Below are 15,895 nucleotides of genomic sequence, written 5' to 3'. Positions count from 1 at the left end.
TTTGTCCCCCCGCACTCTTCCCCCTCTTGTAGTCCCCACTGTCTGTTGTTCCCATCTTTATATCCATGTGTACCCAATGTTTAGCTCCCACTTATAAGAGAACAAGCAGTATATGACTTTCTGTTTCTACATTAGTTTGCTTAGGATAATGGCCACCAGCTACATCCACGTGGCTGCAAAGGACCAGGTTTCATCCTTTTTTGGACTGCATAGTATTCCATAGTGTGTATGTACCACACAGTTTAAATATTTTTAAAACAATATTTTTAAACCACTTTTTAAAAGCAACTGTTATAAAATATTTTACTCATAGTGATGAGAATTCTGAGGATGCAGTATGACAACTGCTATTATTTGAGATTAATTTCTTGTGTGATTTAGGGTTATCTTAATATTTGCCACTACAACAAAATACAAAGACTGGCTGGTGTAGCTACAGCTGACAACTATAACCACTAATTTAAAGATTTGGGGAGTCCATCTGAACAACGTTATTTTCTTTGAATATGAACTAAACTTATATTAATAAAACACTATTTTATGTGTTAGAGTTGAGTGCAGAATTTTATTTGACAAGACGGTTTATTACTAAATGAAATTTGAAATCTACTTAGATTTTCCCTGTAGAATAGCGATTGTCTGCACTGGGTTTTGGACAGGAATCACCAGGCAGATAATATCCCATTTAGGTGGATAGCCAGTGTCTGATGAAAGGGCACTTTGCTGTTGATGGAAAGAAGATCGATATACTCTATACATGGAGCATGGACAGTGAAGTTGCTGGTCAGAGCCTAATTTATATTTAAGGGTTAATTAAGGGCTACCCCACGTTGCTGCATTTGGGCACAGGAGTAAGGACAAAACTTTCCTTATATTAACTCTGGATCCCTTCAGGTGCTAAATAGAGTCTGCTTGAAGGCTGAGAGTTTTGTGTCTTAAAGATAGAAGAATATCCTTCCATGAATATTTTTGAGGCCACAAATGGTTAAACACCTACATTTATCACTATAACCTTAACATTAATCAATAAATACCAGTTTCTTTGGATGAGATTGTGTCTTGATCGTTCCTCTAAAAGTAGGTCTCTGTAGAGCAGCAGTTTTTACCATTATCTGGAAGGTTGTTAGGAATGTAGAATGTTAGGCATTACCCCAGACCTATTGAATCTGAATGTGTGTTTTAAAAAGATCCCCAGGTGATTCATAAGCATATTACCTTTTGAGAACCGCTTCATAGCAAAGCGAATTCTGAGGCAATTCATTGAATTAATTAGCTGAATAGAGATTTTAAAAATATTGTCTCCTTTGATGACCCAATTCACAGTTTGGGTTTAATTATCAATATTTAAATGTTTTCCGGTCAATATCTGCCTAATAGTATGAGCTTTCCTATAGCCAGGAGCACAGTCTACTATAGAATTTGGTTATGGAAATTTCAGAATTCCAATGGGCTTTGTGTACCTTGCTCTGAATTGTAGCTTGCTCTGAATTGTGTGTGGTATTGGAACATCTGCAATTGGAATGTCAGGCAGTATTCTTGTCTGTTGTATTAACTATGACAACCCATCTTTTATGGTGTTCAGATTGTCAGTGATTTTGAACAATTAATAACTGATATGTCATTAAAACGGAAAGTTTTCAAAATATTTTAACATGCATTATCTTATTTAGACTTCACTGTAACTCTGTGTGGTAGTTTTCTAAAATCCTCATTATAGAAGTAAAGAATCTGTCCAAGGATGATGGATTATACTGATCACAGGGAGTAAATGGTAGAGGGCCTGGGGCTTGAATTCAGGTTACCTGACTTCTAATTTAGTACTTTCTTCACCACACATTTTTTTCTCCTTTTCTCTTGTGGATTTTGTTTATCTCAGAATTTTCTTAAATACTGTGTTATCCAGTGTACAGGAGGCAATGGCATGTAACTCAAAGAAATTGATCTTTTAATATAAACTGTATCTGTGTTCTGCCCTAACTCTAGTCAAGAAGAAAGCTTTACTGAGTTTAAAGTTGTCTCCGCTCAATTCAATTATAATCTGCCCTTCAACTTAATAATTCTAGGATCTTAAAGCAAAATATACAGCCTTTCCTTTATGATTTTTTTTATAGATTCCTACTTGAAGAAGAATGAGGTAGCACTCATTTCAGATTTATTATCATTTTAAACAATAAGCTTCTTCCTAGTTACAGGGATATTCATGAAAATATTATAAATAATGGCTATTTGTAGCACTTGAAGGGCTTTATTAATAAGTTATGTCAAGCCATCTAATGCATTTTCCTCAGAGTTATTATTCACCAACACTTTATAGATTAGATTTCTGTTTTCACATTGCTTTTGAAATGTGGTAGGATTCTTATACTCAGGGAAATATTCTTTTGTTTCTCTGTTCAGTTTACTTGACGGTATCATTTACTCAGTTCAGGTATCATTTCCATGTAAAATTTACACACTGGAATTTGTAGTCATTATAAAATAATTGTCTCTATGGCTTCAAAACTGCCCTTTTTATTTCTAGGATCACTCATTTGCTTTCTTCTTATTGTAAACAATCAGATATATTATTTGTATCTGGCTAATTGTTTATCATAACTTGATTTTGCTTCTTCAATTATATTTGTTTGCAGCTCAGGAAAATATATACAATATGTTCTAAGTGTCTAAGACTATTTTTCTTGGGATAATTAACTTGTCTTGATTAGTTTTAAAATAAGTGGCCTTCAAATTCAGGATATTTCACTCTACCTTTGCATCCTGTCTTGATTTGCCTTCAGGATACCACCAGTGGAATGTCCTACTCCCAACTGAGGTTTTGTGGGCTTGAAAATAGGGTTCAGTTTCTCTTCCTTACAAAATAGGCACCCTTTCTAACTACCCAGACTTACCATCTTTACAAGATCTCAGGGCTTCCGCTTTGCTGAGATTCGGTGCTCCTTTCCCCCTTTGCATCCTGCATTTAGTTGGTGACCAGCTTTGGTGCTGGATGCTGAATTCTGTCTATGCCCTTTGTCCCCAAATTCATATGTTGAATTCCTAACTCCCTCTACCTTAGAATGTGACTGTATTTTGAGATCCCATCTTTCAAGAGGCAGTTAAGACTAAATAGAACCATCAGGTGGGCACTAATCCAATATGACCAGTGTCCTAATGAGAAGAGGAAATGAGGACACAGACGTACACAGAGGGAAGACCATGTGAAGATGGTCTTCTAGACAGGAGAAGATGGCCATCTATAAGCCAAGGAGACAAGCTCTCAGGAAAAACTAACATAGCCGATATCTTGATCTTGGACTTCTAGCCTCCAAAACTAGAGGAAATACATTTCTGCTGTTTAAGCTGCCCAGGCTATGATGCTATGTCATGGGAGCTATAGCACACTAGTACACTTGGCAGTTCTCTGTAGGGTCTCTTGAATTTGGACCAGCTGAAGGGTGTATTTTGATTATTTATTATCACTTTATTTATAGAGTATCTAAAACAGCACTACATTTTACGTACTTTGGCCTAATTGAGAGATCAGTTATTTTGGAAAAAAATTATTTGTTCTGTGATTCTCAGTTTAGAAGTAACCTCCTTGAGGAACTCATTCTTTAGGCTCCTTTGCACTTAGTGCTTGTCCCAATTACAGCACTTTATTACACTTATCACACTAATTACAATTGTATATTTTATCACTTCTCTCTCCTACCCACTAGCTTGTAAATCCCTAAGGTCAGGGATTGATTTTTAAACATTATTATATTCATACCACTTAGCATAGTGCCCGACATGAAGAATGTGCTCAATAAATATTTATGAATAAATTACTCTATATTAGTATCAGTCAGGATGCTGAGATTTTTACAGTAACAATCTCCAAGTATCAATGTCTTAAAACATCAAAAATTTCTTTCTTGCTTATGATACATATTCATTGTGGTTCTACTGGAGGCTCTGCTCTGTGTTATCCTCACTGCTGGGTCTGGGTTCTGGGAGCAGCCCACCACTTAGGGTATTGCCTGTCACTGTGGCAGAGGAAAAGGAGAGCATGGTGAGTCTTGTGGCAGCTCATAAGTCTTCGGCAGCTATCGTTTCTGGTCACATATCCTTGATCAGAGCAATTCACATAGCCACATATGATGTCAATGAGGGGAGGGAATTGCCATCCTATCATGTGCCAGGAGTAGAGAAAAGCCGGAGATATTTGTGAACAGCATTAGTGACTGCCAGAAACTCCCATACATGGTATATTGTTTCATTTATGATTTGCTCTTTTTGTTTTGCTTTTTTTTTTTTTTTTTTTTTTTGATATAGAGTCTCACTCTGTCACCTAGGCTGGAGTGCAGTGGCACAATCTTGGCTCACTGCAACCTCTGCCTCCTGTGTTTAAAGGATTCTTGTGCCTTAACCTCATAAATATATTAGTGTCTGTAGTATTCATGGATTTAATCTCTGGTTGGTATAGAAGTGCATGGTTGTGGGTTATTACTATGTAACTGCTTCATTATTTAATATAAAGTCCTTACAAGAGAACCAACTATGTGTGATCTCAAATTACTGTTTTTTTCTGTCAAAACATAACTTCTTCCAATATAGATGACCCTGATGTTGTTGAGAAACCTGAAAATATCATACCCTTTCTAAGCAAGCCAATGTGAATCTATAGTGAATCATTCACCGTTATCAAGTGGGATTTATTCCTGGGATGCAAGGATGGTTCAACATAAGCAAATCAACAACTGTGATATATCACATTAACAGAATGAAGAACAAAACCATATGATCATCTCAGTAGATGCAGAAAAACATTTGACAAAATTCAACATCATTTTATGATAAAAGCTCTAAAAAAAATTAGGCACAGAAAGAATGCACCTCAACACACAATAAAGGCCATATATTAAAAGCCTGTACTAACATCATACTCAGTAGGAGTTGAAAGCTTTCTTTCTAACATCAGGAATAATATGAGGATATTCACTCATGCCGTTTCTATTCAATATAGTCCTTGTCCAGAGCAATTAGGCAAGACAAAGAAAAGGCATCCCAATAGGAAAGGAAGAAGTGAAATTGTTTGTTAGCTGATGACGTGATCTTATACATAGAAAACCCTGAATACTCCACCAAAAACTGTTGGAACTGATAAACGAATTCAGTAAAGTCTCAGGGTACAAAATCAATACACAAAAATCAGTAGCGTTTCTTTAGCAACAACGAGCTGTCTGAAAAGGAAATAAAGAAATCAGTCCCATTCACAGTAGCATTTAAAAAAACTAAAAATAAGTTTAATGAAGGAGGTGAAAGATCTGTATACTAAAAACTAAAAGACATTAATGAAAGGAATTAAAGGTTATACAAATAAATGGAGAAATATTCTGTGTTTATGGGTGGGAAGAATTAATATTGTTAAAATGCCCATACCACTGAAAGCGATACAGAGTTAATGTAATCCCTATCAAAACTGCAATGTTATTTTTCACAGATCTAGAAAAATAATCTTAAAATGTATATGGAACCACAAAAAACCCTGAGGAGCCAAAGCAATTTTGAGCAAAAAATCAAAACTAGATGTATCACACTACCTGACATCAAAACCTATTACAAAGCTATAGTTATCAAAGCAGCCTGATATTGGAATAAAAACAGACACATCCACCAATGAACAGAATATATAGCCCAGAAATAAATTAATGCATTTATAGTCAATTGATTTTCAATATGGTGCCAAGAATACACATGGAGAAAGGACAGTCTCTGCAATAAATCATGTTGGAAACATTGGATATCCACATTCAGAAGAATGAAATAGATCTCATGCCATATAAAAAAATCAACTCAAAATGAATTAAAGACTTAAACATAAGATATAAACTGTAAAATTACTAGAAGAAAACATGGAGAAAAATTCATGTTTTCTTGAGTTTCACCCCAAAAGCACAGACAACAACAGCAAAGATAAACAAATGAGATTACATCAAACTAAAAAGCTTCTGCATAGCCAAGGAAACAGTTAATAGAGTGAAGAGATAATCCATAGATTGGGAGAAAACATTTGCAAATCATACATCTGATAAGGGGCTGATATCCAAAATATATAAGGAACTCAACTCAATCACAAGAAAACAAATAACCCAATTGAAAAAAATGGCGAAGGACCTAAATAGGCATTTCTTAAAAGAAGATACAAATGACCAACAGATACATGAAAAAACACTCAGCATCATTGATTGTCAGGGAAATGAAAATCAAACCAAAGGGAGCTATCACCTGTTGGTATGGCTATTACCAAAAAGATAAAAGATAACAAGTGTTGAAGAGACTGTGGAGGAAAGGGTACCCTTCTACATTGTTGGTGGGAATGTAAATTAATATAGCCATTAGGGAAAAAAGTATGTTGGTTCCTCAAAAAACTAAAAATAGGATTACCATATGATTCAGCAATCTTATTTCTGGGTGTATATCCAAAGGAATTGACATCAGTGTGTTGAAGAAGTATCTGCACTCCCATGTTCATTGTAGCATTATTCATAATAGCTAAATATGAAAGCAACCTAAGTGTTCAACAACAGATGAATGGATAAAGAAAATGTTATGTAAACACACACACACACACACACACACACACACACACACGAGTATTCAGCCTTAAAAAAGAAGGGAATTCTGTCATTTGCAGCAACATGGATGAACCTGAAGGACATTATGCTAAGTGAAATAAGCTAGGCACAGAAAGATCAGTGCCACATGCTCTCACTTATGTGGAATCTAAAAAAGTTGAACTGAGAGCAGTTGAGAGTAGAATGATGATTACCAAAGGTTGGGAGTGGTCGGGGAAATGGGAGCTGTTGATTCAAGGGTAAAAAGTTTCAGTTACAGAGTAGGAAAAAGATGTAGTAATCTATTGCATGGAATGGTGACTGTAATTAATTACAATGCATTGCATATTTTGAAATGGCTTAAAGATTGTATTTTAAATCTTCTCACCACAAAAAAATTGATGAGTATGTGAGATGATGGAATTGCTTGATTTAATGATTCATAATGGAAACATATATCAAAATATCATATTGTACCACATAAATGCATACAATTATTGCCAACTAAAACAAAATGTAATTTAAAAATCCACAGTGAAAAAAAATTTGAGTATACATATATTTAAAATATGTGCATGGGAAAAACTACCCTCAAATATTCAAACCAAATGATATTCTGAGAAGAATATTTGTATTACACAGGGTAGACAAAGAGTTATATAACTAGTATGCAGAGAGATTTCATAAAATAATAAGAGGAACTACAGTCCATCAGGAAAATTAGGAAAGGTATGAACAGGTCATTCATGTGCAGGCTCACACACATGTGCATGTACACACACAGCCAACGAACTAAGGAAAGACACTAACAGCGCTGATGACCATGGGGGAAATGAGCATTCCTAGACACTGTTAGTAAAGTGTAGAATGGTATAAGCCTTTGTGGGTAATGTCTTGGCATACATTTTAAAATTTTAAATGTTTATATATTTTGACCTAGCCACCCAAGTTTTTGAAATCTATTACCTAGAAAGAAGAGGGAAACTCATTGCAGCACTGTTTATAAAAGCAAAAAATTAGAAGCAAGTTAAATACCTCTCGGTAAGGGAAAAGTGTATCCATAAAGTGGAACAGTATGCATATATTAGAAAAAGGAGGAAATAATAATGAAAGTAATAACTAAGATTTATTGAGTGCTTACTATGTTCCATAGACAATTGTAAGTGCTCTTTTGAGAATAGGTTTGTAAATAAGAACAAGATAATATATACATGATATATTAAGTAAAAAATAAGGTTTCAGACCAATATGAAAATAAATACAATAAATAAATGTAAGTATAAATATATTATTGTAAAGGTCCAAATATTTATATTTTATGTATTTCTACATATAGATATATAAATAGAGACATAGTTGTACAAATATAGGAAAAGTTGGGAAGGCTATACTCTGAAGTCTTAACAATGATTAAGTCTAGGTATTGGATTAGATGGGGGAGGCTTTTATTTCTTAATTATAGAACCAAGGGATTATGGGTAATTTTTACTTTTTTGTGTTTTTCAAGTAAAAAAACAAATAAAAACATTTTGGTGGTGATGGTGCAGGAATAGTAGTGATTTGCTCCACCGTGGTAAACATAGCTTGATCTATGAATGTGGTTGTTGGCAGAAAATCTTGGAAGCAGAACTCTTCTTTGATGAAGTGGTCAGAGAGAACTGGATGTTCTCCTAACTGGGGAGCCTTAATTCTGTGTGTAATTTATAACTAAGAATACATTTGAATTTTTTTCCCTTTTTAAAAAACTTATAAGTTCATAGGTACATGTGCAGGATGTGCAGGTTTGTTACATAGGTAAATGTGTGTCATGGGGGTTTGTTACACAGATTATTTCATCACCCAAAATACACTTTAACAATAGACAATAATTATTTCCCTTATTGAGATTGGCAGCCACCAGGGAAAGGGAAATTTTGGTAGTTACAATTGGGAAGATGAAGGATAGAGAGGTATATTTCGAGAAAAAAGTGTAGATGGGGTAGCAGTTTGGATTATTGTGGTGTCACATGAGGACTCTTATCCCAGGGGGGTTGGATAAAGTAGGTAGGGGTAAATGCTTTTTGATTACTTTTGCATACCTGTCTTTGGTTCTATTGGTTGTTTTGCCATGAAAGTAATTTAAAATTCTAGATTAACGATGCCTAAGTTCTAGTATTAGGTCTGATTTGGAGGGATCAAATTTTATTATCAGTGTTTACTTAGCAGTTTCACTTTGTCTAGCCCAGGACTTCCTTAATGTTTCTTTCCTTTCCATTCTTCCTTCAGAGTCACGGAGAAGAGGAGACAGCGTGTGCAAGGGAATGAAGAAAAGGACCAAGACTATTTTCAAATCACCCATGGCACTACTAGAAAAGTATTTCAGCAAAAAGACTGGCTGATTTTATGATTCCTGTGTCCACCACACCCCTCTAATTTTTACATAGGTACCCCACATCTCTCCAGATTTCAGGAAGACTATTATTCTTTGACTTAAGCTTTCTGATGGGTTCACAAAAAGCTGTTAGTGTGCTGTTGGTCCAGCTTTTTTCTTGTTGCAAATATGAGAGCTACAATTCTGAGATAAAACCACAGGTAAGTGTTATAATTTTAAGTAATTGAATACTAAAGTGATGCAGGTGAACTAAATTAGGTTAAGTAGTAAAGAAAACTAGACCGAAGTCTAAAAGATATATGATTAGAAAGGATACGTAAGCACTATAATTAAGAAAACAGCATCAGCAAAAAAAACTCACTCAGTTTTATAAAATGATTTTTGGCCGGGCACCAAAATCCCAGTACTTTGGGAGCCTGAGGCAGGCAGATCACGAAAGAGAAACCATCCTAGCCAACATGGTGAAACCCCGTCTTTACTAAAAATACAAAAATTAGCTGGGCGTGGTGGCACGCACCTGTAGTCCCACCTACTTGGGAGGCTGAGGCAGGAGAATCACTTGAACCCGGGAGGCGGAGGTTTCAGTGAGCCAAAATCGTGCCACTGCACTGCAGCCTGGCAACAGAGTGAGACTGTGTCTCAAAAAAAAAAAAAAAAAAAAAAGATTTTTAGTTATTTGTCAGTATCTATGGAACATTTACTAAGTACAACATACCTTATTAAATGATTTGCCTACCTTTTAAAATGGAATCTTTTCAGCAACGCTCTGAAGTTCTTTTATTATTTCCATTATGAGGAAACTGAGGCACAAAGAATTTGAGTGACTTGCCCAAGGTCATACAACTAACAAATGTTGGAACTGAGACTCCAGTACCGGAAATCTGATTCTATAGTCTGTCTTTATTATATAAATAAAGTGAGACTATCACTTTTTCACATGTTAAAAGGAATCCAGTTGAACAAAGAAAGAACATGCTGTAAGAAATAGTTCAATAGCAGAAGATCCTTTAATAGTATGTGAAAGGAGAAATATTCTCATATTGATGAAAAGAAGAAAAGAATAGGAAACCTGTGAGGATTTTAGAGCACCCTGACCATCTGACCCAGGCAGACACTTCTAAGAGCTGCATGGAACTGTATCTAAGGTTGACAGGAATAAAACTGTCCATCTTATCTTACTTTTCTTGTACGTACCCTTGGACTCCTCTCTATTATTCACTGGCAACTCCAGTTCTTGAACTCTGAAAATTCCACCAATGCTATTTGAGCATTGAGAAAAGATACTTTTCATTTTAAGTTACATCTTCCCACTGTTTGTAGATGTTATGTGTATTCCATTGCTAAGGAATCATTCTCTTTGCCTGAGGAAAAAGACAGTTTAAAAATAACTTGTGTTGTGATTAGAAAAGTCTTTGTATACAGATACCTGAAAGAGAGAGAATGCACGGGCACCTGTATAACACATGATGGGTGATGGTTTTCAACTGTGCTTGGGGGGAAACATTTTGTTTTGTATAGAAATAAAGTGTAGACAAGAAAAAAAGGGATATGTTAATGTGAGGCATATTGGAATGTATTTAAGTATATCTGTTGTTAACAAACCGGATAAATCCACTAAATAGATAATATATAAAATTTACAGGTTGCAGGTGGCCATAGGTCCTCTTTTTTACCTGTTAGTGATGGTGGTAGAGGGGAAGGCAGGCATAGGGGAGTAAGGGAAATAGTATTTCCACCGGGAGAATTTTGAACCTGAAATGTAAGAAAAATTGTATTTTCTATTGATACCAGTTATGCTTCATACAGATATTGAGTGATTTTCAAGTTATTGTTTGTAAGGCCCTACTATAGTGTTGACTCTATACCCTTTACCATATGCCCAGTGAGGGGTGCATTTGGACATCTTAATGTGAGTCCAAGAATTCCAGGGAATTCAGGATATTTTGCAGCATCATTCTTTATTTCAAAGTCTAGTCTAGACTTTTAAATATTTGAATATATTGGACTGTAAACAAAACAACATCTTGTTGAAAAGAACAACCGTCTCCATGCAACCTGAATGGATGGAAGCAGTATTATCTTTAGTCCAAATCTGAAACAAAATCTGCTTCACTAAACTTTCTTGCAGACAAGCAGACTGCTTTGTTTGAAAATGTGAGATTGGAAAATCTGGCTGGAAGTTTTACCTTAAAATTTTTTCTTCCTATGGGGAGGGCATGGGCTCTCTGGTGACTCTTTGTTCTGGCAGCAGGAGGAAGGACATGGCGCTGGTGTCCCGGCCGGAGGAGCCAAGGGTTACCCGGTACCTTTTATTTTCACATTAAAACACTATAGAGGAAAGGATCTGGCTCTCCACCTTTTAATATTGCTCAGTCATTTCTTTTTACTTTTTGCTTCAGTGAGCACAGTATGTGGTTTGCTAGGGAAGCTATTAAAAAGAAAACCCTTCAGTTTTATGGATTTTGGCAAAATCTATAGTCAATGCATGTTTTTTAATTCCTTCACAACTACTCTAATTCTCTAAACCTTGGTGAAGGCATGCTCAAAAATTGGCTCATAATTTGTAATTTAACAAGTGACAGAATGTTTTGACATTAGCAAATGAAGGGAAATGTTTTATATAACAAACCATGATCATGGCTTTCCAGTTTGGTCATTTGTACTGAGCAGATTGTCACAATCAAAGCCCGGGCCGTTAGAAGCCTAGGCCAGTTTTGTTGAAAGTTTCTGGGTAACTAAGATCATTCAGGCTTGGCCTTGGAGTATATTTAGATTAAAGTGGTTATCCCCTCTTTGTGTTCAGAATGCCCACCCCTCTCCCATCTTTCTTTTTGCTCTAACTTATAAACTTGTTTGCATGTGTATTTATAATTTGTAGTCTATATTCACCTCTGGGTTTTAACTTCCTGCATTTCATTTCTTAAGAATCCTTCTCAGCATTTCACCATCTCCTAAGTGTTAGTGAGTAAAGGATAGCAAGAAACTTGACAGAGAAGGTGCTAGTGGGTCAGGGAAAAGTCCAGTGTAGAGGCTATAGTCTTATGGGATGGTAGAGGCCATACTTCTGGTGACTGTATTCATCATCCACTTGGATTCTCTCTTGCACAAAGTCTGATTTAGGGTAGATAGTGTCATCTTTTAGTTGGCTTAGAAAAGCTTGACCCCAAATGTACTCTGAGAAGTCCTTAAAAAGAAATGTATAATAATCCAGTAATTCTCTAGATAGGAAACTTAAAATTCTGTAGGAAGTATGTGTAACATACAGAAATAAGTGAAGTGGATGACAATGAAACTAACATTGCTTTTTAAATCACTGTATGTGCATAAAATACACATGCATAAATAAGGCCCACTGGCTGGCTGAGTATGACTCATGTTTTATACTCATTTTGTTTTCTTGAAATAAGAAAGCTTAACTGGGTAATAAAGCTCCCTCTCTTCTGGTCCCTGAGAAACCAACCTCCCAGCTGCAGGTCCCATTTTTAGCTTGGACAAATCTCATCTTATTTAACCAATCTTTCCATAAGTGGCTGAGTTGAGGAAGTTATTACTTTCTGTGGTCTAAATTGCCTAACAGAAAGTCGTTTTACCTAAATCCTAGGACCCCTGTGGGAAAATCCCTATTGGTTACTGTGCTTGTAAACTAAATATAGTTTAGTTTTGTCTGTCTCCTCCTTATAAGCAGAACTAGTTTTAAGATCTTCACTCACATCACCTTAAACTTGAAAATTTCCTGTTTGTTATAGCGAGAAAAGCAACTCAATTCTCCTATTTCTTTTTTTTAATTTATTTTTTATTATACTTTAAGTTCTAGGGTACATGTGGATAACGTGCTGGTGTTACATATGCATACTTGTGCCATGTTGGTGTGCTGCACCCATCAACTCGTCAGCACTCACAACTCGTCATTTACATCAGGTATAACTCCCAATGCAATCCCTCCCCCCTCCCCCCTCCCCATGACAGCCCCCCGTGTATGATGTTCCCCTTCCCGAGTCCAAGTGATCTCATTGTTCAGTTCCCACCTATGAGTGAGAACATGCGGTGTTTGGTTTTCTGTTCTTGCGATAGTTTGCTGAGAATGATGGTTTCCAGCTGCATCCATGTCCCTACAAAGGACACAAACTCATCCTTTTTTATGGCTGCATAGTATTCCATGGTGTATATGTGCCACATTTTCTTAATCCAGTCTGTCACTGATGGACATTTGGGTTGATTCCAAGTCTTTGCTATTGTGAATAGTGCCGCAATAAACATACGTGTAAATATTGTTAGAAAGGGTCTGCTGTTGGATACAATTCAATTCCTAGGACTGTTGTGGGGAAATCTGAATGAATATGTTGCATATTGACCTAGAAATATATTGTAAAATGTGATTTATTTGCAAAGAAGATCTGAAATTCTGTGGTATTCGTCAGATATTGCTCCTTTTGTAAACGTTAAAAGCCACAAATCTTTTTTTCTTGTCAATTGAATACTTAAGAGGATTGTATAATAATTATCCTTTAAAAATTGGATTAATATTTAACTGTGTTCAGTAAAATTAATTAGAAGCTTCTACAATTCAGGCACAGATAGTTGTCCAAGTAAACTGCAAAGGCTCCATGTTGCAAAATTATTTAAGCATATAATAATTATACCTTTCACTTGTGTATGACATTTTACAGATAACTCACTATTAATAAGTATTTTTTAAGGTAATTATAAGTACATTCTGCTTTTATTGTTATAAATAAGCCTTCTCGTTCCCCATAAGAGAGCTTATTATTATTATTATTTTTTTTTATTTTATTTTTTTTAAATTTATTTATTATTATTATACTTTAAGTTGTAGGGTACATGTGCATAACATGCAGGTTTGTTACATATGTATACTTGTGCCATGTTGGTGTGCTGCACCCATCAACTCGTGATTTACATGTGGCACATATACACCATGGAATACTATGCAGCCATAAAAAAGGATGAGTTTGTGTCCTTTGTAGGGACATGGATGCAGCTGGAAACCATCATTCTTAGCAAACTATCACAAGAACAGAAAACCAAACACCGCATGTTCTCACTCATAGGTGGGAACTGAACAATGAGATCACTTGGACTCAGGAAGGGGAACATCACACACTGGGGCCTATCATGGGGAGGGGGGAGGGGGGAGGGATTGCATTGAGTGTTATACCTGATGTAAATGATGAGTTTGTGGAGAAATAGGAACACTTTTACACTGTTGGTGGGATTGTAAACTAGTTCAACCATTATGGAAAACAGTATGGCGATTCCTCAAGTATCTAGAACTAGATGTACCATATGACCCAGCCATCCCATTACTGGGTATATACCCAAAGGATTATAAATTATGCTGCTATAAAGACACATGCACACGTATGTTTATTGCAGCACTATTCACAATAGCAAAGACTTGGAATCAACCCAAATGTCCATCAGTGACAGATTGGATTAAGAGAGCTTATTATTATCCCCTTAATGTGGAAGAGTAAATGGAGGCAAAGACTGAGCATTAATTGTAGGACTGTCATCTATCTAAGCTGATTAGTATATGGTGAAGGGATTAATATCTCTGAATAGATTATAATTTTGATATCTATGACTTATCTCTAATAATATTTCTTAACCATATCAGCAAAATGGAATCATTTGCAGTTAAAAAATACCCTTGTAATGGCTTTAAAACATGACCAATCGATTCTCTGATACTCCTTCATTAAGGATCTTTGTCCCTTTTCCTTGAATTAGGGCCTTGTGACTGTTTGACTAATAGAACACAGTGAAAGTCCCACTGTGCCCATTTCTGGCTTGGGCTTTAAGAAGCTAGCAGCTTCTATTTCCTATCTTAGGATAATTGCTCTTGGAACCCAGCTATCATGCCACAAGGAAACCTAAGCAGCCAGTGCAAAACCCCTCATGGTGACCTGCACATAGCTCTAGTTGAACTTCTAGTTGATAGCCAGCTCCCACTTGCCAGCCATATGAGTGAGTCATCTTGAAAGCAGGTCCTCTAGCCCTCCCTCAGTTGAGCTGCCCTTGATGACATTGTGTGGAGCACAGGTTAATGATTCCTGTTGATCCCTGCCCAAATTTTAGATTTGTAAGCAAAATAAATGATTACTGTTTTTTAAGCCACTAAATTTTTGAGGTGATTTTTTTTTTTTGGAGACACAGTCTCACTCTGTTGCCCAGGCTGGAGTGCAGTGGTGTGAACTTGGCCCACTGCAACCTCCGCCTCCTGGGTTCAAGTGATTCTTCTGCCTCAGCATCCCAAGTAGCTGGGATTACAGGCACCTGCTACCATGCCTGGCTAATTTTTGTATTTCAGTAGAGATGGAGTTTCACCATGTTGGTCAGGCTGGTCCTGAATTCCTGACCTCAAATGATCTGCCCACCTCAGCCTCCCAAAGTGTTGGGATTACAGGTGTGAGCCACTGCGCCCGGCCCTGAGGTGATTTTTAATGCAAAAATAGACAACTGGAGCATACTCTAAGGAAATGGCAATGTTCCCAGCTCTCTTCTCTTCTCTTTGATGTAGCCAAAGCTAGGTGCTGTTCTACAGTTTAACTCTTGATGCTAATGGCTTGGAAAGAAAGAAAGTGAACACAACAGGTTTCCAGGGAGAGGCTCGGAGTTCTTAGTCAATATTGGTGGGTCTGTGCTTGTTTTCGGATGATGCATCATAGCCTAATCTAATTTACTGAGCATCTACTAAGTGCCAAGCACAGTTGTAGCTCTAACGGGGCCAGCTTTGCTGTTTCTTTCTTTTTTTTTTTTTTTTGAGACGGAGTCTCGCTCTGTCACCCGGGCTGGAGTGCAGTGGCCGGATCTCAGCTCACTGCAAGCTCCGCCTCCTGGGTTTATGCCATTCTCCCGCCTCAGCCTCCCGAGTAGCTGGGATTACAGGTGCCTGTCACCTCGCCCGGCTAGATTTTTGTATTTT

General features: G+C 36.6%; 1 long non-coding RNA gene across 1 annotated transcript in view; it reads left to right on the top strand.

The window, feature by feature from the left end:
- The window catches only part of LOC116275733, a 35,943-nt gene extending 26,545 nt beyond the window's left edge, over window positions 1-9,398 (top strand). Inside the window, exon 6 of the long non-coding RNA XR_004184939.1 lies at window positions 8,844-9,398. This is a non-coding gene — a long non-coding RNA (uncharacterized LOC116275733). The remainder of the gene's footprint in view (window positions 1-8,843) is intronic.
- Window positions 9,399-15,895: the final 6,497 nt, after the last annotated feature.

The sequence above is a fragment of the Papio anubis genome, chromosome 7 (assembly GCF_008728515.1).
Source record: "Papio anubis isolate 15944 chromosome 7, Panubis1.0, whole genome shotgun sequence".
Lineage (NCBI taxonomy): Eukaryota > Metazoa > Chordata > Mammalia > Primates > Cercopithecidae > Papio > Papio anubis.
Note: the sequence above shows the minus strand (reverse complement) of the source record. Positions and strands in the feature narration are given on the sequence as shown.